A 27,733-nucleotide genomic window follows, 5' to 3' on the forward strand; every position below is an offset into this window, starting at 1 on the left:
CAAGCCACTGTAAACCAGGGTCTCCCATAATTTCATTTGTCCTTATGGTATGAGTAAAGTTAGAGTCATCCCTTCACGCAGAAGAGTGAAGTCAAAGTTAAGCTGAAAGATGATATTGCCAGTGGAATATCCACAGCTGGACTGGCTGCCAGGGTCCACTAAGGTGAGAGTTAGTTGTACATCCAGCTTTGCTGAGCCCATGTTTAGAGTGAAAGCACTTCTTTGAAGGTTGGGGAATAGAGAAGAAGCAAGCTGGAACGAGAAAGCACCCTAAATTTCCTCTTTCTTTCTTTATAAATGTACAGTAGGCAGAAGGCAACTGGATAGCATTTATTAAAACAAAAAATTTATAACATGTACATAACATAAACACCCTAACAGCGGGAATTTGATTTTCTTCACTGCTATACACTGCTCTGAATTCCAGAATCCAGAACAATAGGTTCAAAATATTTTACTTCAAAATATTTGTGGAATTGACTTAAACTTATGACTCAATCATTCTACCTCTTAGAATTTATTTGCACTTTTCAGCCTTTGCTATAGTACTGAATGACCCTAATATCCCAGTGTGGTATAATAAGAAACATCTCTTTCTCCATTGAGAGAATGCCCCCCCTCATGGGGGCTGTGGGTCGGCTCTGGTCCTCTCTGCATGTGCTCCCATTCTGGAGCCATGGGTGGAGGAGAAGCAGCCCTTATCTCAGATATGCTGTTCCTCAGGCAAAGAGAGAAAGAGCCGCAGGTGGAGCTGATCCACACTACCACCAGCAGAGCTTCCCTTCTGATGTGGTGCTCACCACATGTCCAAAGCCAGTAATGGGACAGGGAATGTGCTTTGCTCACTGGGAGGCATGAAAAGGGTAAGATGGACATGATGCAGTGTGAATCATTAGAACAACATCTGCCACACTATTGTAGGGAAACCCAACACGAATGAGTAGGCATGTCCCAGGGTGTTTTTTAGTCTCTTGTTTGTAAACTGTAAAAAGCATATAATCAATGATGGAATGGATAGTGCATACTTGAGAATACACTGTAACAGTTGGACATGATAAGGCAGACTTTTACAGAATGAATAAACCCCCAAAACACCCCATTTAGTGGGGAAAAAAAAAACACAACACTGCAAAATGGTATGTAAAATAACAAACATCACAAGACACTAATTTTATTGGGTATGTTTATGTGTCTACAGGCCTTTAAGAAGTATGGCAGTATGGTAGATCTATTTTTAACTTTTTTGAGGCACTGCCATACTGTTTTCCATAGTGGTTGAAGCAATTTACATTCCCATCAACAGTGCACAACAGTTCCCTTTTCTCCACATCCTGGCCAGCACTTGTTATCTCTTATCTTCTTGATGACAGCCATTCTAACAGGTATGAAGTAATATATCATTGTGGCTTTGATTTGCATTTCCCTGATGATTAGTGATGTTGAACATCTTTTCATGTACCTGTTGACCAAATGACATATTATTCAGCCGTGAGAAAAAAGGACATCCTGTTGTTTGTGATAACATGGATAGAACATGAGGACATTACTCTAAGTGAGATAAGTCAGAAAGAAAAAAGACAGGTGCTGGATGATATCACTTATGTGTGGAATTTTAAAAAGCTAAACTTGTAAAAACATAGAAAGGGAAATGGTGATTACTGGGACATGTGGGAGGGTAGGATAGATGGTCAAGGGTCCAAACTTGCAACAAGTAGTAAATAAGTCCTAGAGACTAAATGCACAGTATAGTGAATCTAGAAAACAATATTGTATTACAATCATCAAACCTAATTACTCCAACCCCTAAAGAATTGATAATAATGTAACATAGAAGGTGCTAATTATGGCTACCATGGCAATCACATTATAATATATTAATGTATCAAATTAAGATGTGCACCTTAAATTTACAAATGTTTTATGTCAAATGTATTTCAATTAAAAAAAGAGAAGTATGGCAAGATATTAGCAAACTGATAGTAGATGTAGTCTGTGTAAAAAGTGAGTGGGAGCAGGAAAAGTCTTCAATAAATACCAGGATAAAACTGCTATTCTTTCTGTGTGAGAGGGTTTGCTTAAATTAAACTGTTCTTCCCAAGAAGATAAGAAAAACTGATTTTTTATGGTGAATACCTCTTCATCTAGTTGGACAAGAATGGCAACTGAAAAAATGACTCCATGGCTCTGGCTATTAAGGCCAACTCCTATGTTCACAGTTCCTTTAAAATTGGGCCTAAAATTGGTGGCTAAATTTGGTTTAAAGAAATGTTAAAATTTCTGGCAGTGGTTTGCTTTTTTCGTGAAAATAATCCTGACTTGAGCCCTAGAGCCTGTGTGGGCACCACTAGGTCACTCCACTTAGCTCCCTGGACCTAGTGGAGCTTTGGACCACTGGGATCCCAGACACTAAATGATCTATGTTCATTCTGCTTTGATTCTAAGGGGAAAAAAAAAAAAAAAAAAAAGGAAAGCATGTAACACTTTCTATCCTCAATGAACTCTGGCTGAACCTGACAGATGTTGGAGCTTTTCATTTTCTCCTCAAGCAAGGCTTAATGGAGATTTTGTTACCAGGGTAATCGCCATCCCTCTGTTTGCTCTATTAATCTACGTTCTCTAAATGTTGACTGTAGATATATAAATGTGGCCTAAGTGTCCATTTTTCTACAGACTTACCAGCTTGGGTTTCCATTTTGCAATTTTACTAATATCAGTCCTCTAATTAAAAAAGAAAAGAAAAGAAAATCCTCAACTGCCAAGGGAGTAAATCACAAACTTGGAAGAAGGAATTTTACTTCTTCTTTGGGTCACTTTTACATGAGAATATTGCTCTAATTAAACACTTGCCAGAAAAAAAAAAACAAAAATTCGGGGCACCTGGGTGGCTCAGTCATTAAGCGTCTGCCTTCGGCTCAGGTCTTGATCTCAGGGTCCCGGGATCGAGCCCCGCATCGGGCTCCCTGCTCGGCGGGAGGCCTGCTTCTCCCTCTCCCACTCCCCCTGCTTTTGTTCCCTCTCTCGCTGTGTCTCTCTCTGTCAAATAAATAAATAAAATCGTTAAAAAAATAAAATAATAAAATAAAATAAATACTTCCCAGGATGTCTGGGATTTGCAATCACACAGACCTGTGTTCATCCACCACCTAAAAGGGAAAAAAAAAATCTCTGGACTTGTGTGAGCCTCTGTTTTCTCCCCTGTAGTGCAGAGATGATTACTTCCTTACACAGTGTCATTAGGAGGATTAAATAAAATAATGTGTGTTAAGTACTAAGCTACTGTCTTGAATATGAGATGATCCCTGGAAATCTAATCAATGGTATTGTGGTTACATTATATGGTGACAGATGGTAGCTACACTTGTGGTGAGCATAGCATAAGCATCGAGTTGTTGGACCACTATGTTGTATACCTGAAATTAATATAACATTGTGTGTTAACTACACTTCAAAAAAAAAAAAAAAAAAAAAAAAAAAGGCATGTTCCCTGAGTATCAGTCCCAGTATTCTGTCTCTGATCACATGTGAGAAGACTGGTTATACTGACATGGAGTATACTACTCCCTCTCAGTTGCTACAAAATGCGTGCAGGAGAATGCTTCAAGAGGGAGTAGAGGAATAGCTGCTCCACCCAGGGAGAGGGAAGGGTTCTGGGAGGGAAGCAGACCCTTCTCAGACCAACCCTACCCCCCACACTGGTAGTCTGATTTCAGTCACCACAGACCTCAGAGCAGCAATCTACCCAGCCTGTGGAACCTTCAGTGTTGGCCAGTCCCTGGACTCCGGGCTGAAAATGGGGCATAATATAGGACAAGAGGAATTCAAAACACACGAACTTAGCTAGACATTTTACCTTTCAGGGTCTTAATGTTACAGGATTTTTATTCCCTAGTGCCCACGGTTCTAAGAATGAAGAGGTAGTACCAGACGAAGGATTGTGGGCAGCAAAGCAAAGTTTATTGAGTGATAGTACAAAGCTCCCAGATAGGGAGGGGACCTGAGAAGGTTGCCATTTTGGTGTTCAAATCTAGGGGTTTTTATAAGCTCTTTTGCAGAATTATCTTGAGCATCCTGAGTGTGGGCTCCCTGTGGATTGGCTGCTAAGGTGTGCCAATCAGGGCTTTGATCATGTACCTGTCTACCTATTGGGTTATTGTTCCCATGTTGAGGGTCTTTGGGCTGACATTTGGAGACTAACTGCCTCAACTTGTGATAGTAGCCAATGTTTTATGGTTAATTGTTTTGTTTCAGGATGTTTTGCAAAAGTCACTTCTGCAGAGGCTGCTAGACAGGAGCTATTGTGGTCTTGTCTAAGCTATTAAAGAGGATGCTAGTGTGTTTTTGTCTTAAATGACCCAACTATTTTGCTTTCTTGTTGGGGACCCTGGCCCTGACGACCTAAGTGTCCAGTTAACTCCTAACATTAATGTTCTTACTGGAAAATTAGGGGGGTAAGTTAGATTATCTCTGAGATTCCTTCCAGGGTACACCCAGACAAATCATGACCCTGGGGTTCTAATCTGCTGGTTATATAAATAACACAAGTAGTTGGTAGGGGCAGTGTAACTGGATGGCGACCCACCAGTGGTAGATTCTCGGCTTCCTAGAGCTGTTTCTTTCTGGGATCTGTCTCTCAGGAAATTATAATTGCTTTACTGATTCCCAAGTATTCTCCTGCAGACACACTTGCTTCCCAGGATACAAAGAAATGGAGTGAGTTATACTGATTAGGTTTACCTTGTTAGAACTTTGACAGGCAAACTGAGAAGGAATGGTAGATTCACTGTGCTTAATTGTTTAGTGGCCATTACTGTGTTGTTGTTGTTGTTGTTTGGCTACCTCTAGACAGAGTACTAGATTTTCACAACTAATTTGTCTAAGACCAGGCAGAAAAGAACACCAATACGTGTTGAGCACCCACAATGGGTCCAGTTATATATGGGAAGCTTCAGAGATAATATATAATATATATATATAATATAAATATATAATGATATTAGTATATTAAAAATAAAACAAAAAAATAAACAAAAGTCCCATTGTGAAAATTAATAAAAGGAAACCTCACTAAAGTGGAGTCAGGATGCTATACAGGGAGGCTGCTTGGGGGAACCAGACCACTCAGTGTCAATCACAGGAAGGATTGTCAATTACAGACCCAACAGAAGAATCCTTAACAGGAAAGCATCATCAATTACAGGTCCCAAGAGTGGAAGATGTACATCGCATCTTCTACAATAAATTGACTACACCTGCAACTCACCAATGAGAAACTGGCACCACCCTGAACTCTTACTTTTCTCCAATGGATTTTCTTTCAAAATAACCTCTCCCAACTTCCTTCTTCTCTATAGAATGTTCCTCTCTTTTTTGTTTTTGGAATCACTTGTGATTTTGCTGTGGTTTGCTAACCCCGCATTGCAATTTTTTGCTATTCCCAAATAAACCTATCTTTGGCTGGTAAGATAACTGGCAGTTTTATTTTTAAGGTTGACATCATACATTCTGAATTCTAGTTAACTTGTGTTCAGATTCTGACTTTTCTACTTACTTACTGTGTCACATTTCTTAAGCTAGTCAGTTTACCGAGACTCAGATTTCTTATCAGTAAAGTAACAATTAACCACCTGCTTTACAAAGTTCTGTGTGAACTAGAAATAGTATCTGTAAACCATAGCACACAGAGCGATTTCCTTCATCAGTGGCCATTAGTACATAACTGAGTGTCACATGGAATGTAGGGGATGCCCTATGTCACACCTCTGCTTTCTGTACTCCTTATGTGATAAACAAGGGGTTAATTTCTCAAAGTCTATTTCCTCATGTTTAAAAAGGATTAAGGTAGTGTGTACTTCTCAGGCTTGATGTGAAATGCATTTGGCAGAGTGAGTCCTGGCAAACAATTAGTGCTCAGTAAATAATTGCTGCTTCCCCCTACACTGTCTATCAAGTGCAACAGTGTTACATTTAGAAGAATCTCTTTCAGCTGATCCATATCATTCTTTGAATAATTTTTGTTCAACTCAATGCTTGAAAAAGGCCAAAAGTTAGGAAGTGTTCTGTGATATCAGAGGTTGTGCTGGGATTTACAAATACCCTTTTCTACCCTGCTGACATCTCATGCTCAACAGGAAAAAAATACCGCACATGTTTTTCTCTACAGAAAAACAGAAAACTTACATTTGCCTCTGATTTCTTTCGGGAAGGACTCAGTAGATCTCATTTGCCTCACATAGGACCAGGTATCAGAGGAAAACATGAAAAGCCAGGTGTATGACAAGATGAGATCTAAATAGAAAGTTGCATTTCAAAGGTGGCTCTGAGATGGAAGGACTTTTTAAAGAACAGGTGTTTGGAGGTCCCCCCCCCCCATATTTCTACTATGAGCTTTTCCTCTGAGATAAAAAGCAGTCAGCTTGCAAGAGGCTTTTCTTTCCACTTTCTGTGCTATTTTTATGCTATTTTTCTAGTATTCAGCTCTGCAGGTTTTTTCCCCAGTCTTCTTCACGCTTTTCTGACTGCACATTATTATCACTCTTCTGTGTTTGGAACTGGTCCCTAGGAAGCTCAGATTCTCGCATTTTCATTTCTAATCTAGGCTATGTGTTCTCACCTTTTGACTGTCTGCCTCTGACTTAACTTTTCACTTACATCTACTTGGGACAGTTGGCATTTATTTTTGTAATCAGCAGACTTTATTTTGTTAAGGCAGTTTTAGGTTTATAGAAAAATTGAGCAGATACTGCACAGAGTTCCCATTTATCTCCTCTCCCAGTACTCAGTTTCCCTATTATTATTTTTTAACAAATTTATTGAGGTATTATGGATATACAAAAAGTTGCATATATTCAATGTACACAATTTGATGAATTTGGACATATGCACATGCATATGCATGGAACCATCACCACAATCAAGGTAATAAACATATCCATCACCTCCAAAGTTTCTCTGTGCCCCTTTGTGTTTGTGTATGTGTGGGTGGTGTAAGAACACTTAACATAAGATCTACTCTCATAATCAATTTGTAAGTGTACAACACAGTACTGTCAACTACAGGTTTTATGTTGTACAGCAGATCTCTAGAACTTACTCATCTTGCATAACTAGATTTTTTTAATTGAATGCATTTTATTTTAAAATGTTGCCTTCCACTGCTCTGTCGGTGATAAAAGCTAAAATACTTGGGCTGCATTCCCATAAGGTACATTTTAGATCTTGGCTTCCTTGAGATGCTTCCTACAGGGACAATTTAAGAATGAGGCAGTGCTTTATGAGTGACAAACCCTAGAAGGGCAGAGATCACAGATGCTAGGCTTCTTACTAAGATGTTCTGTTTAATCTTTTCTTATAGCATTGCCTTTGGTGTCATCTCACCTTTACACATTTATATTTGTTAAGGAAAGAATGACATCTTTGCTAGGGTTCCCTGGAAAGCAAAGCCTGAAGCAAAAGTTATGCATTGCTATTTAGAAAGTACAATTCCAGGAAAGCTTGAGTGAGGGCAAAAGCAGCAAGACAAGGAAAGAGAAGAACCAGCCACCTCATTCATACAACATGATTGTTCAACCATGTGGCTTCATCTTCTGAAAGGCAATGTGCATGCCTATATCTCAGGGCAGCTGGAATAGGGAAAGGAAGGAATAAGAATGTATTGACTGATCTTCACTTCCTATGGGTTGAAGGATTATCCCAATAGTACTTTGGTGTTCCAGCATTTCCATTTGTGCAGACATTGGTACAGAGCATTTCCTGTGGAATCTTATGCCTCAACGCCAAGAGGCAAACCTATGGCAGGTGATGAAAAGTGACTAGTTAAGGCAGGAGGCAAGGTGCTGTTGGGTTATGCCTACATGGAGCTGGCTCCCTTGAGACAGTGAGGCTGGAACAATGCAGAAGGGAGCTAGAGGCAGAAGGGCTGAGAGGATCTGAATAAATAGAGTAGGTGGCGATATTTGGGCCATTGATGAGGGAGACTATAAATCACAGAAAGGAATAGTGTCTTCACACCAATAGTGTGGCTGAAGCACAGCCATACAGAGATTCAATATTTTGACAGCCACAAGTAAGCTACATAACTAAGTATGCAGTTTCCCTAATAAAGAGTGGTTTGATTCAACAGAAATTGAATGAAGTTCTGGTTCAAGATGGAGACCTAGGAGGCTCCTGAACTCATCTCCTCACTCTGACAATTGAATCTACAGCTACATACAGAAGAATTCCCTCTGAAAGAAATCCAGAAACTAGACGAGTGACTCCTACACATCAGGTGAACAAGGAGAAAACCCATATTGAACTGGGTAGGAGAGGCAGACACAATCTCACCACCACCCCACCCTGGGGATGGAAACATGATGGGGTGTGGACTCACAACTCTCAGCTCCTCCCTGAAGAGCAAAGGGTTTAGACCCAACACCCAGCAGCCCACTTTTAAGACTTCTACCTGAGGGACAAACCCCCAAAACATCTAGCTCTGAAAGCCAGTGGAACTTGTGTCCATGAGACCCACTTACTACAGCAAACAAAGAAATAGTTCTTAAGGGCTCTTGAGGACTCACTGTTCTAATTTAACACAAATCAAGGGGACTACTCCAATTCTTTCCAGAGACTAGGGAGGCCAACATATACCATCTTTGTGTTTTCCCCCTGCTCAGCTCCAGATCACTGGTGTCTCCTTGAAAAGAGCTTGTGTGCATGTCGGGTGCCCGGCTTTGAGAGCTGACACCTCTTAATCTCCTGGCCTTGGTAGCCAGCAAGACTTTGATTTATAGGTGCAACAGGTTTGTATCAAACAAAGGAACAGTTCTTAACTACCTATCCCACAGAGCTCATTGTAGAGACAGCAGTCCAAACCTCCATCTCCGCCTCTTTCCCTGAAACAGGCCTATTTGCATATTCCAATAAAGAGTGTTTCAAAAATCACAACCAGATTCCTCTAATCATTGGCATCGTAACTCTAGAAAATGGAGCGGGAAAATGGGCCAATTGTGGATGTTTCATCTGACTACCTCAGAAGCTTAGGATGATGAAATTGAACCACAGAACACACACTCTTTGAGGGCAGGAGTTTTTTTCCTTCTCTTTTGTTCACAACAGTATTATTGCCCTGGCAATCAGTAGTCACTTAATAATTTGTTGAATGACTAAATGACTAAAACGTGTAAATATGTTATACGTGATAGGAAGCTAGGCTCCTCTGTGGAAGGGTTGAACTTTGCCAGGTGAAGGGAAAGAAAGCTCTGCTGATAAGAAGCCAATTACTAGGAGACCTGGAAAACTGGCACACGCCACCAGAGTTGACTGCATAAGCAAGACTCCTAAACCCTGGAGGTAGGAGTAATTTCCTTAAGAATGGATAGGCAGGAGGCCTGGAGCGGCAGATCTTCCCTATGGTTATGCAAACACCATTAAGCTAGCAGATCTTATTCCACATAACAACAGCCGAAAACACTTTGTTCTCAAATGCACACAGATCATTCACCAAGATAGACCATATTCTGGGATAAAAAACAAACCAGGACAAAATTAAAAGAATAGAAATTATACAAAGTATGTGTCAGACCATAAAAGAATTAAACTAGAAATCAGTAAGAGTACTTCAAATATTTAAACAACACATTTCTAAATAACTCAAGAATCAAAGAGGAAGTCTTAAGGGAATTTTTTTTAATAAAGAAAAATGAAAATACAACATGTCAAAATTTGTGGGCTGTACCTAAAACATTGCTTAGAAGGAAATTTATAGTATTAAATGAACATAATAGAAATTAAGAAAGTTTTGAAATCAATTATCTAAATATACACCTTAAGAAACTAGTGGGGAAGAAAAACAAAATAACCCAAAAGTTAGCAGAAGTAAGCAAATTATAAATAATGTGAGCAGAAATCAGTAAAAGTGAAATATAGAACATCAATGAAACCAAGAGCTGGTTCTTTGAAAAGATCTTTTAAAAATTGATAAAACTGTAGCCATATTGATAAGAAAAAAAGAGAAAAAACATAATATTAGAAATGAAAAAGATATAAATACTGATCGCATAGATATTAATAGGATAAATAGGTAATGCTACGAATAGCTCTATGGCCCTAAATTTAATAAATAAGATAAAATGGGGCACCTGGGTGGTTCAGTTGGTTAAGCGCCTGACTTTGGCTCAGGTCATGATCCCAGAGTCCTGGGATCAAGCCCCACATAGGGCTCCCTTCTCAGCAGGGAGTGTGCTTCTCCTTCTTCCTCTGCCTGCTGCTCCCCCTGCTTGTGCTCTCTCTCTCTCTGTGTCAAATAAATAAATAAAAACAAAATCTTTAAAATAGATAAATAAATAATAAAACAAATTGTACTAATTCTTCAAAGACAAAAATCTATCAAAATTTACTAAAAAAAGATCATATGAATAGTGCTGTATCTATTTTTAATTGAATTTTCAGTTAAATATGTGCTACCTCACTAAAGAAAGTGAAAGAAAAGTTCAAATCCATATGAGTTCACTAACAAATTCTTCCAAGCATTCAAGAAAGAAATAATATAAAATTAACAAAATCTTTTCTAGAATATAGAAAACACTTTCTAACCTGTTTTATAAGGCTAATATTACCCTCATACCAAAACCAGACAAAGAAATCAGAAGAAGAAAAACTAAAGACTAAAATCTCTCATGATCATAGGTGTAAAAATCTACAACAGAGTATTATCAGCAAATTGAATACAGAATATATAAAAAGGATAATATATCACTACCAAATAGGGTTCATGCCAGAATGCAAGACTGGCTCAATATTTGAAAATCAATCAATATAATTCACTATATTAACAGACTAGTTAGAAAAACCATATGATTTTCATAATTGATGTAGAAAAAGATTTCAATAAAATTCAATATCCATTTATGGATAAAAACTCTAACCAAATGGAATTTTAAAAAATTTCTTAACCTAATAAAGATTATTCACAGAAGAAACTCCCCAGCTAACATCATGCCTGATGGTAAAGGAGAGACTATTTCCCCCTACTCTTCTGAATCAGGAAAAAGCTTGTCCTGGAAGTCCCAGCTAGTGTGGTCAGGGGGGTGGAGGGAGAAGAAGAAAAGAAAAAGAAATAAAATTATCTCAATTCCCAGGCCACATGATTTATATAGAAAATTCAAAAGAAGCTAAAAGATAAGCTAAGAACTAATAAGTTAGTTTATCAAGTTCAGCCCCATACATGATCAATATACATAAGTTGTCTGTATTCCTAAGTAGTTAAGTACCAGCCATGAATGATTATGATTTGAAATGATAAAAAAAAGCCATTTTCAGTAGTAATTTCCAGTGCGCACACAGACGCAGACACAGACAAAAGTGCCTAGATACAAATCAAACAGAACAAGTGCAGAATCTGTATGCTGAAAACTGCAGAACAATGATGAAAGAAAATATATTTTCTTAATGTTCTAAATGAAGAGGCATACCATATTTATGGATTAGAAGATTCCATGTTTTTAAGGTGTTAGTTGTTCACCACATGATCTATAGACACATCGCAGTAAACTGTTAGATATTGACAAAATTCATATGAAGAGTCAAAGAAATTATAGTAGCCCAAATAAATCTGAACAAGAAATAAATAGGAAAATTCAGATGATCCAATGTTTATAAAAAAGGATAGATGTGAATCAATGGAACAGAAGACAGTCCAGACCTGGACTCACAAAAATTTAATTAAGTAATTTTTCATAAAGATGCTAAAGCAACTCAATGGACAAAGGACAGTCTTCTCAATAAATGGTGCTGGGATAATCAGACATTCATATGCAAAAAAAAATGTGACAGGTACATTGCACTTTATACAGGTGGGTCATAGACCTAACTTAAACATAAAAACTTAAATTATAAAACTTCTAAAAGAAAACATAGAAGAAATCTGATACAATAAAAAAAGCATGATCCATAAAAGAAAAAACTGAAAAACTAGACTTTATCAAAATTAAGGTCTTAGCTCTGGGAAATATATTGTTAAAAGAATAGCAAAACAAACTACAGACTGGAAGAAAATACTTTAAAAGTCATATATATGACAAAGGACTTGTGTACATACAAAGAACTCTTAAAAGTCAATGATAAAAAAGTAAAACACACAATTCTGAAAATTGGGCAAAATATCTGAGCAAAGACTTCAACAAGTAAAATATAAAGGTGGCCAATAAGTATATGACAAAAAGCTTATTTAACCATTTTGACAATATTTGTCATTAGGGAAATGAAAAAATTAAGACCACAATGAGATACCACTAAACACCTATTAGAATGGCAAAACAAACAAGGACAATACCAAACATTAGCAATGATTCAGGACACCAGGAAATCTCATACATCACTGGTGGAAATGCAAAATAATACCACAATTTTGGAAAACACTTGTTATAAAATCAAGAAATCCCACTTCTGGGTGTTTATCCAAGTGAATTGAAAGCCTTGCTTACCCAAAAACCTGTATGCAAATGTTTACAGCGGCTTTTTTCATAATAGCTGGAACTGTAAACAGGCAAGATGTCTTTCAACGTGTAATGGATAAAACAAACTGTGACATATTCATAAAATGTAATAATACTCACCAATAAATAATAATGGGCTACTGTTTCACTCAAGAACCTGGATGAATCTTAAATGCATTTTGCTAAGTGAAAGAACCCAAAAGTCACCTCACCCCTCATCATCCATTTAAACGAGTATCTCTGGGAGGGGTCTGGGAATTTGCATTTCCTAACTAGTTTCCAAGTGATGTTCATGCTTCTGACTTAAGGTGCATATGGGTAGCTCTACTCGAGCACCCCAGACCTTATTGGTCAACAGTCCCTACAGACAGATCTATAGAGGAAGGAACCAAATTGGTGCAAAAGGGAAAAACAAATGTGAATGGGAGTAGGGAATGTAACTGCAAAAACGTAAGCACCTCTTTTACAATATATTTTACCTTTTAGTTTACTTAATTTATCTCTCTGAATAGATAGGAGTATGGAAAATATGTTTTCTTCAGTTTTACATTCTCATGGCTTAGTACAATTATAATCAGGTTGTAGAAACTAAATATATATGTTACCATGTGAATAAAATAACAAAATTAGAAACCTCTTTCTTTACTACTTCGTAAACTTGGGAAACTTACCCAACTTCTCTGTTTATCCAACTCGAAAATGTGAATAATAACAGAAATAAGGATAAAAGGAGTTAATACATGTAAATTGCAAAGAATGGTGCCTGACACTTAGCAAGTGCTCAATAAATGTTAGCTGTTGTTGTTATTTCACTGTGTAGAATAACATAAAATGTGGTTTTGTTCAGTACATGCCTAATTACCTTGGAAGGAAAAGCCTATCTGCTGTTCCGTTGCTAGGGAAATACAAATTTCAGTAACAGACCGATTGAATAAAACATTTTCAAGGGTTTAGGGACTTGCATTCTTAACTTCCATGCTACTAGAAGTAATTGTAATTGAATAATCTTTTTCTCCTACCCAAAGTTTCTATTTTTGAAATGTTACACAAACATAACGTTTTAAAAAAGCTTTTCCTTCTCTTTATTTTGGCAATCAAAATCTTCTCAAATAAATGTAAGACATTATAGTGTTTCATTAACCTCATGTATGGAAAAAGACAGTCATTTTATCTCTACTGGAAGTTATACTAGCTTAAAATATAGTTTACAGATATAATTTTTACTTATCCAAATATAAGCACAAAGTGAAAAGCATTTGATTAAAGTGGCAAAATTTGTCAAGTTCTACCACACTCCTTTTTTGATTAGAAATAGTAAGACATCCCAGATATATAGCAGATTAGCAAGAGGGTGATTCTTAAGTAATTACATTCAATTCTGTAGCTATTAGGATAGATTTTATGGCCATAATCTAAACCACACTACCCTTGCACACTACAATATAATAGCCATATCTGTCTATTTAAATTAAAAGTAATTAAAATTAAATACAATGAAAATTCAGTTCCCTAGTCACACAAACCACATTTCAAATGCTCAATAACAGAGCAGGTATAGAACATTTCCATCACCACAGAAAGTTCTACTGCAGAATGCAATTGTTGCATTAACCAATTGTCAGCCGGAAACATTGGATTTTATCTCTGTGCTCTTTTGAAGACTGTTTGGGAATGGTTAGTACTTATTTCTATAATGCTTCCCTTCTTTGTAGATGACACAGTTGATGAACTGAAAAGTGTCCCCATGGGGTCCATGAGTAGCTCTGAATGTGCAGAAAGCTGGTCACAACAGACAGCTTCAGTTTAGTGTAGGCCCCTGGGGTAGAACTCAATTAAAAATAACTTTGCACCTGCTCATTTGCTGAACACAGCTAAGTGAGAGAAATGGGCTTCTGCATCATTCCTAGAGTCTGTTCACCCAGACATTCACTCTCTCCCCTCTGCCCACACCACACACCTGGGCTGCTTTCCTTAAAATGGTATGGGAGACAAATTGTGCCATATTGTTGAAATGTCGAATCTGTGAATTATACAGGATGTTTCTTCAAGTCAACCAGTTTCTTTTTCAAGAAATTAAAACACCAGGTTAGTAAATTTCAGCTCATTTTCAGAAATGATCTACCTTGGTCAGGCCCCAGGTACTACAGATAAGTTGAAGACACAGAACTGGATGAGGCTGTGGACATTCTGCAAATGAAACACAAGCCTGGATCAGAAAAGGTGGGGATTTTGTACTGCCAGAATGTAACATGAGCATATGAGATAACAGAGGGAGGGATTAATGGCAAAGTGGTTTCTAAAGAGCCATGCAAGGCCACCAAGACCAATTTCCCACAGGGCCAAGGCAGCTGCAAACATCAGGCTCCTTGGCAAGCTTCTGCATTGGGCTTTCCTCTATGGGGAGGAATTCAACAAAGTGGTGCGTGGATGGGCCTGAGGGTGATGTTCAGTATGACAGGTGGGGAAACCATCAGGTTACAATGGTCTATCTGAGACATAGGCAGGCACCACTGGACTCTGCTGCTGCCTCACTGGTCTACTGTAGGATTCTGAGGCATTCAGTTCAGCCTCTGGAATACCCCGGGACTCTGACATGCTGTGCATTAATAAGAAGCATTGGGTTAGTTAGGGGGAATTTCCCTGTTCTATGTTCCATAAAAGTTTTTCTGCAGGCATGGATAAAAATGGGGATTCTTCAAAAAGAAAGTGTAAAAACTAGAAAGCAAACATGTATTGCTTAGAGGTGAATACACAGCAGCACTGGCCAAAGGATACCCTCACTCTTTCAGGCTTAGCATTCCAAGCCTGGGAGTATCCTGGGCTTTACCCAGGCTTGCGGGACTGCTTATGTCATGATGTCCAGTAAAGTCAAAGTCCTCATGTGCACAGGACTATTTCAGGAACAATTCCAGGGGAGATGAAGTTGGAGGCTGTTAGCTGAGTGTGGATTCAGGATAGAGCTAGTTTGTTACAGGGCTCAAATTCATAATCGAGTCCAGATCTGATAATCCACAGGGCTTTGTTCTTTAAGAGAAAGAGTCTGACTTTGGACCTATTGCATAGACACCTGTCATAATGCCCTCTTACCCAGAAGCTCCTGACCCTTCATATCTTGAAGGAATATTCATGTCCTGCTTCATTTACTTGTCTTTGTCTTCACCATGGGAAAAGACTCTTGATCCAGTCTCTAGGGAACTCCCTGACCTGCTATCCCTTCAGGGACAGATTGCTGTCTGTCTTCTGATTCTACTGGGAAAATGAATCTATATACCTGGAGTTACTCATCAATACTTTGGATAAACATAGTCCTACTTACAAATGCCTACTTAATGTGAGGACACATTAAAGACATTTATCCCCCTTGAAAGAGGGATTTTATCCCTGTCACTGTGTTTTATTGTGTATCAACTAGGTAAGCATAAGAAAAGTGAGGGGTGCCTGAGCCTGCCCCCCGCTTCAGCTGCAGGCTAACCCTGTGGGTATCCTTAGCAATCCTCCCAACCCACCTGGCCAGTGGTGGGAGCACATGTTTCTGCTTGCATGAACAACCTGAAGTACATAGCCTACTTTAACTGTGGCCATCTGATAGTACATGTTCTGCTACAATAATAAAATAACGAGACATGAAGAAGGAGAAAAGAGTGGTCAATTGTGAAAAGAAAGCAACAACAAGAGCTTCCTTTATCCTTTGAGATAATAACCTCATAGCAAATCCATTCTTCTTTAGATAGGTTTCTCCCATTGCCTTCCTGTCCCTTAGCTTCATGAGGAATACGTTCTCATTCTCCTTAGTTTACACGAAGCCCCAGAGAGCAGATCTTCAGCTTGTCTAGATTCATTCCCTGTACACTTAAAAAAACTCTCTCTCTACACATCCCTGTCTCCCTTGAAGACCTCCAGTGAAAACCCCACCCCACAGCCTAGTTGGCTTGGGATCAGGTGAGTCAGGAAAGGGAGGATTCTCAATACCTGAGCGTTTTGCATGGGACCTTCCTGTTAAGTTCTGGTTTACACATCCAGGAACTTACGAGGGACATTGTGGCTGCTTCTTCTTTTTGAGATTTCTCTGTTTATTCTTAGATGACCCTTGTGGTATGTAAAATAATGGTCCCAAAGAGGTCCAAGTACGAACACCTGGAACCCATGACTCTCTTACCTTACATGGAAAAGAACTTTGTAGATATGGTTAAATTAAGGATCTTGGGATGATTATCCTGGATTATCTGGATGGGCTAATCACAGAAGTCCTTATAAATTACAGAAGAAAGTGGGGGATTCCAGATCAGAGAAGGACATGTGATCGCAGCATGAGTTGGAGTGATTTGAGGCCATAAACCTGGGAATGCGGGTGACCTCTAGAAACTGGAAAAGGCAAGGAATGGATTCTTTCCTAGAGCCTCTGGAAAGAAGGCAGCCCCAACAACGCCTTCATTTTAGGGCTTCTAACCTCCAGAACTGTAAGATAATAGATTCATGTTGTTTTAAGCCACTAATTTTGTTGTAATTTGCTACAGCAGCACTAGGAAGTTAGTATGAGATTAGAAATACTTGGTTTGGCTACATAGCAATACTATGAATAATAAGAATCTGTATAAACTTCTTATTCTTTGTGTCCATTTACCACATACTGAAATTATTATACAAATCATTAAATATTTGGTATATAGACTTTTTTTTTGTTTTTAAAATTATAATGCTAAATGTTGCATGGATAAGATGCAAGATTCCATGATACAGCAAAGCTGTACACGATACTGAATTGAGAGCCAGAAGATCCTGATTCTAGTGCTGTCACTGTCACTTAAATGTGACCTATGACACATTTCTGAGCCTTCTAGCTTTAACAGTCCTTAACTAAAATGGAAATTTTAATTAAGTCTGAGTAGTGAGTAAAGAAACAAACCAAACAAACAAATAAACAAAAAAACTTCTCAGGTTTTGATGCCTGTGGTTCACACCAAGAGGGAATCAAATAGCAACTTTTGTTTTTAAATACCAAATTATAATTATGGTCATTGGGAGAAATAAAGGTACAGCATAGTGTACTGAAAAAAACATCCTAGTGAAACCTCAGGATGTGCTGTCAGAACCAGTAAAGCAAAGAGCTAAAAGGGAATCTCAATGCTGCCTTATTTCCAGACCTCTTCACACTTCAAATATGCTCTTAAATCTCTGCCAAAGACAATTAGAAATATGTAAATTTTTCCTATTTAAAAAAAAAAAAAGTAAGGAAGGAAAGAAGGAAAGCAGGGAGAAAGAAAAGAGACAAGATTTATTTTGAGTCTTCCCTTCCTCTCTCACTACACTTAATTCATCCAAGGCAAAAAATAGAAATCTAATTCAGTATATTCTGGACAATGGTTGTAAACAGAGGTGATGCCAACCCAGCATCAATATTTTTTTTTTATTTTGACCTTTTGCATTTTAATTTAAAAGGTATCAGAGTAACACATACATTTGATTACAAAATGAAACAACACTGAAAAGAAATGCTGGTGCAGAAAAGTGTTCCCTGCCCCACATCTGCTCATCCCATATCCCCAGTTCCCAACAGCTTCGGCTTTTCATTTGTACAGAGCTTGCCCCATATTTCTACAAATTTTTGATTGTCTGAGTTATCAGCCACAGCACCATCAACCATTGCTCTCAGTAAGCATCCACCTCCTGAGCCCATATGTACACTGATAGCAGAACTTAACCCCTAGATATGAGAGTATCAACATCAGCATGCGCCATCACTGTCTTTCATCTCCCTGGCCAAAATAACTGCTGCAAGTTGGCCCTATTAAAAGTGCCCCCTAGGGGCGCCTGGGTGGCTCAGTTGGTTAAGTGACTGCCTTCAGCTCAGGTCATGATCCTGGAGTCCCGGGATCAAGTCCCGCATCGGGCTCCCTGCTCAGCAGGGAGTCTGCTTCTCCCTCTGACCCTCCTCCCTCTCATGCTCTCTGTCTCTCATTCTCTCTCTCTCAAATAAATAAATAAAATCTTAAAAAAAAAAAAAAGTGCCCCCTAGGATTTCAAAATGGAAACCAGGAAACATGTACATCCTTTCCACTTTGGCAGTGACTTGTGAGGAAGTGAACCCAAATGTGTGAGCACCTTGCTTCAGTCTCAAGGAAAATGCAAGAGGAGATCAACCATTCAAAAGGTATGGAGCCCCTGCTTTTAGTTACTGCCAATTAAAACCCTGTTTCCCCCTTATCCATAGTCAATAAATCTGCATTTTGACAGGCTGTACTTTGTCTCCACCACAGGTAGTCCAAGGAATTGAAGCTATTACCGAATCAGCCCCAGTCGAGGGAACACATCAAGGTAAAAGGTATCAGTGCTATATTCCTCCTCACCAAGTTCTTCCCTCTTTTGCCTGCAGGACAGCAATGTTGTATATACCACCTGGCAATCAGCAACCAGTGCCTGTGGCTTTGGACTAAATGACTCATCAGAAGGCTCAGGTGTGGTATTAGGGCAATAATAACTTCTTGAGCCTACCAGCATTAAGGTACAATGGTGTCCTCAAGAGCCAGCTTAGCTTATAGGAATCCACTGGGATTGGGGTCAAAGATCCACATGTTATTTGCTGAATATATTCTGTATGTTCACTTTTCCTGGAGATAAGGAAGGTGCAAGTGGTTGATCTGGAACAGGATTCGGGTATCGCCAACTTCTTCTTTTTTTTTTTTTTTTAAGATTTTATTTATTTATTTGACAGAGAGAGACACAGCGAGAGAGGGAACACAAGCAGGGGGAGTGGGAGAGGGAGAAGCAGGCTCCCCGCAGAGCAGGGAGCCTGATGCAGGACTCGATCCCAGGACCCTGGGATCATGACCTGAGCTGAAAGCAGTCGCTTAACCAACTGAGTCACCCAGGTGCCCTCGCCAACTTCTTTAGAAAAAAATATTATAATAATCCATTAATATATCGAAGAGCAACTCATTTCATTATGTTTTTTTTCTAGAAGATTGGGAATTTAGCTTGCACTTACTTTTCTCTCCATATCCCTCCTCTTTCCAGGTCTTTGTCATTAAAATAGACAGGGTTAGGATTGGAGATAATTACTAGTATTTCAAAGAAAGCCTTAATGTAAATGTATGGAAAAATTTCCAACCTAGGAGTTTCTTTTTCAAGAAATAGACTTATAACTGAGGACATACCATCTAAAGATATTTTAGAGCAGAAAGGCTATCACATATCTTGACTTATTTTAATGCCTCTCTACCTGAAGCACAAATATAGAACCAGAGCAGTTGTGGTGGGCTTTTCTCAGTAAATTTGTCACAAAGACCAAGTTCACCATCACAGAAACTCATGACTGAGGAGCCACCCACTGGGACTTATCCTGACTTAGCTTTCAGAATGCTTGGAGTCTCTATGTTTGGAAAGTCCCCAGATGTACTTCTAGAATGAAACAATAAATGAACTCACTTAAATGACTAGGAAACTGGTGTTGATATAAGGATTGTATAGGCATGTCTGCACAAGTTCAGAGGTAATTCAGATCACGTCTTTGTACTTATTCACCATCCCTCTGCCCTGGCTACTTACTCTGACTCAGGGGTTGGGAATTAAAGGGGCAGGCAGAGCTCATCCTTGTGCTTCTCTCCTCTCCCCTGGGAACCTGCCATGCTGGACCACTGGAGTGTGCACTCGGGGAATTCTTGTTTGAATGTGCACTTCTGCTTCATGCTGTGTCCTTCCAGTGAGATTCAGCTGCTCCACCATTAGCCAAACCAAGCCAGACAGAGCCTCAGCACACAACATAGCTGTCATGCAAAAGAGCTCAACTGAAAAGGAAGATGCACTTTTGTCCACTCCAATGAACAGTCACACACCAATGGCAGTGGGCTAGGGCTAGGTAGGAGGGGAACTGACAGAGACATAAACCCAGGCTTTTATAGTAATCTGGTCCTTAAGGAAATGACTTTTCCCGTCACCTGATTTCTCATTTTTAGGGCCTGCTTTCAATTTGGAAGAACAGGCTCCAGAGGAGCATGAGAAAGTGGAACAGCAAGGAGCAGATAAACATCACCTTAGCCAGTGAGTCATGGCCTCCACTGCCGTGGCTCATCTTCTGAGTAGGATCTGAGATATTCTACAGATCTCCCTTTGCAATTCATGATTTAAAAAATATATATATCTTGAGACAGTAGGAGCTTGAATCCCATTAGATTCCAGGTTTTCCTTCCTCCTCCTATAATGTGGGTGCACACAGAAGATTTGACCTTCCTTTCCCATCCTCCTGGCTCTTACCTCACCTGGGTCACTGGGAGCCCAAGCCTTTTCTGCACCTACCACACAGACATAAATATAGGCCACATTCAATTTAAGGTGATTTATTATATCCTGGTAAATGATAATGATCATTTTTATTTTTTTTTTAAGATTTTTTAATTTATTTGACAGAGAGAGACACAGCGAGAGAGGGAACACAAGCAGGGGGAGTGGGAGAGGGAGAAGCAGGCTTCCCATGGAGCAGGGAGCCTGATGCGGGGCTCGATCCCAGGACCCTGGGATCATGACCTGAACCGAAGGCAGACACTTAACGACTGAGCCACCCAGGCGCCCCGATAATGATCATTTTTAAAAGAAAAATTCTAATGGATTCCAGAATTTCCCATTCATGACCTCATTCTGCTATTCATTGTGTGAAAAGGAAACACATCACCCATCATTGCATTTGCAATGATATCTCAGTAACACTGCCCCACTTCATAAAGGTGTTGTGAGAAACTGATAAAATATAAAGTGCTTTTCAATTATTTATGTTTCCAGGAGCTATAAGTTATCTAACTTAAAAATGAGGTATGACATGTTTGGGCCATATATTATTAGACAGTGCATTGACTTAATATCCATCAAATGAAGGAAAAAATGGGATCCTGATCTCCTGAGTAAGGACCACTGAGAAGCAGCCTCCTGCTGGGGTGCAAGAGTTTCAAGATACTTGGCTGCATTATTAGTAGGAAACAAAACCCAATGTGGCAACACTAAAATGTTAAAACTTGGCCCAGTTGCCTGTTCCTGAACCATCTGTGGTTCCTCAGTATTCTCTCCAATAAGAGAAATGATCCTTATGTTAGAATGAGGTTTCCAAATACCTTGGAATGCATCTGCAGTACTCCATTTGCTTTTGGGCAAGAATAGGGGATGGGGATATTCTTGTTACCCAGCCTGAAGAAATTGATAAACCAAGAGAGGAAAACACTGAGGGCTGAGTTTATGAAGCTGGCTCCAGTAACCAATTGATTCTGTTTTTGTACATTTAGGAATAATATGGAAGATAGGCTTTGAAACATGATTCATACCAAATGAATATTTAAAGGTTTAAAACCTGTGCTAACAAGTTGTTTATAGATTTAAGCTGCCCCTTCTGTTAACAACATGAGATAATTTCACAGTTTCTCTAGATCATTCCACAAAATACAGACTAAAATGAATTTAATAGTCCAGCAAATTGACAATCAACAAAAAAATATGCAATTCTCTAACATGTGAAGATTTAATAGGCAAAGTTTTTTTTCAAGAACTTGAAATTACTGTAAGACATGTGACTAACAATATAAATCCCAGCAGTGTAAATATGAAAGACATTTATATTCAAGGTCATGAAACTTGGGGGAAAATATTATGTATTTCCTGATATCCCTTCTCTGTGTGACTTGTTACCATTGAGTTTCTGTCTAATTTAACCTCTGAACTGAGTGGAGAAGAATTCTAGGGTCTAGTCTTAAAATAAATGATCAATATGTTAATCAACCCATCAAATTACAATTAGAATATGTCATGATCTTTGCTATTTTGGTTGATACCTGAATAAATACATTGTTAAACCAAGGAAGAGATTATGTAAAACAATTTTTCTGTAAGCACACTCTCTTCTCAGACCCTTAGATTCAGTTTGTTTCATGTACCCATATGTGTACTTGGGCACAGATGATGTGAAGAATTATGAGTGGTATTTTTGTAAGTAGATATCATCATAAACCTTGAAAATAGGCATAAAATGGGAATTATTTCTAGAAAAATAGCCAGTTAAAAGGGTGGGAAATTAAGTAAGAAGTTCATCCCACTCAGCAAAGAGAACTCTATTTATACAAGCTGTTCCTTCTTGTGCCACAGGCTAAACTGAAGTAGTTTACCGAACTCTTATCATTTAATCAAAGAATTAATTAATTTTTGCTTTAAGAACGATAATACTTGGTTAATTATTCCTCTTAATATAAAAAATGACCATGTTTTTTTTTTAAAAGGACATAATAGATAGTAGTGGGAAACAGAGATAGTATGCCTAAAGGTGGTGCAGCAACACCCATGGGTCTGTCTTAATCCATTCAGGCTCTTATAATAGACATCATAAACTGAGTAGCTTATAAATAGCAAACATTCATCTCTCAGTTCTGGAGTCAGGGAGTTCTAAGATCAAGGCACTAACAGATTCAGTGTCTGCTGAGAGCCTGTTCCCTGGTTCATAAACAGCATCTTCTCATTGTGACCTCTCATGTTGGAAGGAGCCAGCTAGCTTTCTGGAATCTCTTTTATAAGGGTACAAATCCCATTCATGAACGCTCCACTTTCATGACTTAAGCAGTTCTCAAAGACCTCACTTCCAAATACCATCACTAAAGATTAAGATTTAACAAACAAATTTTGGGTGGACACATGCATTCAGTCTCCAGCAGGATCCTCATCCTACTGTGCTCGATGACCTGCACCCTTGAAGGACTGACACAGAGCACATCTATGACTGAGTGCCACCTCTTCTCTGTTCCCAGGCAAAGCCTGTAAAATCTCTGTCAAAGATAACCAAGGATGACTGTGATTTTGTTTAAATTTAAACATTTATCATTGTCACTTTCAGCCTCCTATAGTGTATCCCTTTCCTTCATTGGAGTGATCCCAATATTTAGAATCTTGAGCCTTCTAAGTGACTTATACTCTTCCTATTATGGAAATAGGAAAGCATCTGATAACAGCTATTTATATTTATTGCTTGATTACTTCATTAGAATTTAGATTAGATTAGATTCAATTAGATTAGATAAATGTTCTGAAAAAGCATTTAGATTCGGGGTCTCTTTCTTTCTCAACTATGGAATAATGGATTTTGTCATCACTGGTTAAAGGAGTGTCAAGTATTTATAAGGAGGAGTAGAAATATCCTAGAGAACATGAAAATGTTTGCCTTCTTACCCAAGAAGGACTAAGAATAAATCTTTAAAAGATAATAGAGAGAAAATTCTGATATTTTAAGTTTCCTCTCCAAAAATTCCTCTGCTTTCCTAATAAGGGTAAGTGAGAGGTTGGCTCCTGGGTGTGTAGTACAGGAGCTACATGGAGTAAAGTTTTGGGAACCAGCAGTTTGACCTGTCCATGTGTGTGACAGTAGCTTTGTAGACCCAATCCTACCATCCCTTTATTCCAAGATTTCTAAAGGCTATTCTTTCTGATATGTTTTAAAACTGTTTGTATCATGTCTTGGAATTCATTCAGTCATTCAGTGGACGTTAATTAAGTGTCCATCATATGCCAGACAGTACTCTGGGAGCTTGTGAAACATCATTGAATAAAACAGACAAAAACCATTTCTGACCTCATGAAGGTTGTATTTTAGTGTGGGATAAGCAAACAATAACATCAAACACCATAACAAGCAAATTGTAGAGTATATTAGGTGACAAGAGCTAAGGAAAAATGTAGCAATGTAATGTGCCCATGGTTATCAGGACATGGGGACAGGCATCTTTAAATGGGGTGGTCCCCCCCAAAAAAAAGGCTGGTATAGGATGGGCCTCATTGGAAGGAGACATTGAGGAAGGACTTGAGGAAGCTGAAGCGTTTGGCCATATGAACTTCTGCAGGAAGGGTGCCCAAGTTGGAGGAAGAGCAGTGCAAAGGCTCTGGGAACAAGAGTGCCCAGTGTATTTAAGGAACATCAAAGAGGCCCATATGGCCAGGGAGTCAGGTAAAGACACCCAGAAAGGTTTGGACAGCTATGAGGGGCTAAAACAAGGAAGGCTTTGTCAGCCACTATAAGGACTTTAGGGTTTCTTCTGAATGGAATCAAGAGGTATTGGAGGGTTTTGAATAGGGGTCAGTCACATGATCTTTTTTTTTTTAATCATCACCCTGGCTACTGGATCTGTATTTCAGGAGAGAGAGCTGAGCTGAAGGTATAATTCAGAGAGTCATTAGTGTATCCATGGCATTTAACACCAGAACACTGGACAAGATCATGTCAAGAGTAAGAGAGAGAAGAGGACCAAGGACTGAGCATGGAAATCTCTTGTTTTAAAATGTCAGGATGAAGAAGAGGAATTAACAGAAAAGTCTGAGAAAGGGTAGCTAGTAAAGTTGGAAGAAAACTGGGCAAGTATGTCTCCTAGAAGACAAATGAAAATCTTTCCAATGTGGAGAAGAGGAAACAAGACTTAATGTATGATTATATTTACAGCTCAACTGCTTACTTTTTTCAATTGGACACCATGAATGATTGATTTTGTCTAGTGCTTTGAAGTTTGCATAACTCTTCCATATATTGTCTAATTTTATACTCAAACAATACAAAGTAGGTTGTCAAATATTAGGTTCACTGTTTTCCAGATGTAAAATCCAAGGTGCAGAAAGAGTGACTGCTTTTCAATTCCCCAAACACATACTGGAATAAGAGAAAGAGCCAGAGTTAAGACAAGATCTTCCAAGTCTAGTCCAGCATCCTCTCTTCTACCATATGGTGCTGGGAAACCTGACTGTATTGTTTTTTCATCCTTAGGATTGGCCTATGAGTTGGTTGTGAATTGAGGTGCATAAAAGTTTTCTGACCCTCAGGGCATTTGGCCCAAACTCCTCTATAAATTCTAAGTGTCTATTTTGTTATTCTGCTTGCCTGAAGAGCCTCTACTCTGAATGTTTATAAAATGTCCATGAACACACAAATAAGTTTAAAATGTTAACTAAAACTTCTAGGCAGTAAGCGCCAAATGAGTCACTCAGGAACAAGGCTTATCTTGATCCTGCAGTGCAGGGAACTGGGCAGAAACTTTTTTCTGGCTAGACCACCCTTGTCCAAATACAGTCTCTACCTAGTACTGTGTACTGGATTTGGAGAAAATTACTTAAATTAGCATCTGTAAGATGGAATAATGATAACAATAAATGGAAATTTATAGAAGTATGAAATATAAGAACCAAGACAGTATATGTATTTAGAGTGGATCTACTGCAAAATAAGCACTCAATGAATTTTAGGTCTTGTCATTTCTGTTTTCTACCATTATCAATTCCCTACACAAAGTTTGTATTCAGTATCTCATAAAAGGTCAAATAAGGGAATAGATGAGCAAAAGTTTGATCAAATGGTATTGTTGCAATACTTTAAAGAAAATCAGGAGATACACTTCATGCCACTTGTGTCCAAACTAGTGACTACCTGAGGGAAAGGAATTCACAGAAGGAAAGTTTACTAAGGCTTAGTCAGGAAGCAAGGATGACAAGCCTCAAAAGGGAAGGGAAGGTGGACGATGGAGCAGGTAGAAAAAATGATATTTGAGCATCCATAAATGCTGAACACCTGAAACATGCTTCATAGTTCTGCCTCTGCTAACACATATGGGTGACACGTCTGGAGGCCACTTAAACACTGGGCAGAAACGGGGTGGAGGAATTAATCCACGAGTCCTCAATTGTAAATTAAGTGATTTGGTTTAGCTTCCTTCCACAAGGCCCAGAAAAAAAAGTTGCCCTCTATTCTATACACAAAATGAGTACGAAAGTAAGAAAGTAGTAAAACAAACAAACAAAAAAACCACCAAAGTGGGGTATTTATCAGTGAGATAAGGGAGAAAATGTACTTAGGTATTACACAAATTGGATATTCTCTCCTAAAAACTCTGAGGGGTGACTATTTCTCAGTAAATAGCAATGCCATTTTTGCTTTTGATGAAGATTCCTATTTCACTCTTGGTATATTTCTACACCCAAAGCATAGCTTTGGAGAAATAGAAACCCAAATTTCCATTCAAGCTCTATCATTCTTACTAGATAATTTTAATCTTTTAAAAATAAATCTCTCTGGACCCCACTTTTCTTATTTACAATATGGAATATTATCCCAATTGAGAGAATTGTTTTAAGGATATAAATCTGAAGCCTTATGAACAACCCAGAAATGCACCTGTCCAGTTTGAAGTCCTGGTGTCAAGATTTCTTTCATTTTCTGCAGTGACTAGCAAACCTGATTTTATATTTTAAGTCCAAGCCCAAATATATAAAAAAAAAGAAAAAAAGAAAAAAGAAAACTTCCTGAACTTTTCAAAATGAGTTCAGTTTTACCCTCTATGTGCTCAACACATTTGATACTTTCCTTTATTATAGCATTTATTAAGTTGAATTCAAAATTATGTGTGTGTCTGTATATAAGTTGGAGTACATTAGTGTAAGCTATAGAACCTAACTGTGGATGATTAAGTGAAAAAAAGTGGAGAATTAATTTATAGAATCTTCTTCCTTCCTGAAGCTCTACTAAAAACAAGAAAAGAATATTTTTAAGTAACAAACTAATAAATCCAAAGGAATAAAAGAAGAGAATCATCAGGAAAATTTTGAAAGCCAAAAAAGTGATAATTGACTTACAAGAATTAAGAAATGTTAATTATAAGCCAGCATAAGGATTCTGTAAAACCCCCAGACCTCTTACCTTCTCAACACATAACGCATAAGCAATAGGCTTTGGAGGACATTAGAAGATTCTTCTTTGGGGAAGATAACAATCCCCAAAAGGAGGTAGGGGGACAAAACCTAAAGATACTGGCAATTTGGGACTTCTTTCTATAATGCCTTAGCAACATTACCACAAAATGAAATTTATAGTCAAAAGCTCCAAGGATGTATAGAGAACTCCCAACCAGTTTTTAGTGCCCCAGTCTTAAATACAGGTAGGCAGTCAAGGATCATCATGTATCTGTGGAAAGTCTCTCATACGAAAGAGATCAAAACAAAGAGAAAATGCAACTTGGAGAAAATAGATGCTATGCACAGCACAGAGATTAAAACTTCTAAAAATGAGCTAGCAACAGTACCCTCAGAGGAGTAAGAAAAAATATTACGTTTGTGAAAACAAGAAGAGTGCTATAAATAAAAGAGGAGCAGGACTTTCAGAGGGAAAATAATTCTCGTAGAAATTTAAAATGTGTTGCAAATATCAAAAATTAAATGGATGGACTGAAAGATAATGTGGAGAAAGTCTCTCAGAAATTAAAGTCAAAGACTCC

The sequence above is a fragment of the Mirounga leonina genome, unplaced genomic scaffold (genome assembly GCF_011800145.1).
Source record: "Mirounga leonina isolate KUSES-001 unplaced genomic scaffold, KU_Mleo_1.0 Mir_178, whole genome shotgun sequence".
Taxonomy (NCBI): Eukaryota; Metazoa; Chordata; class Mammalia; order Carnivora; family Phocidae; genus Mirounga; species Mirounga leonina.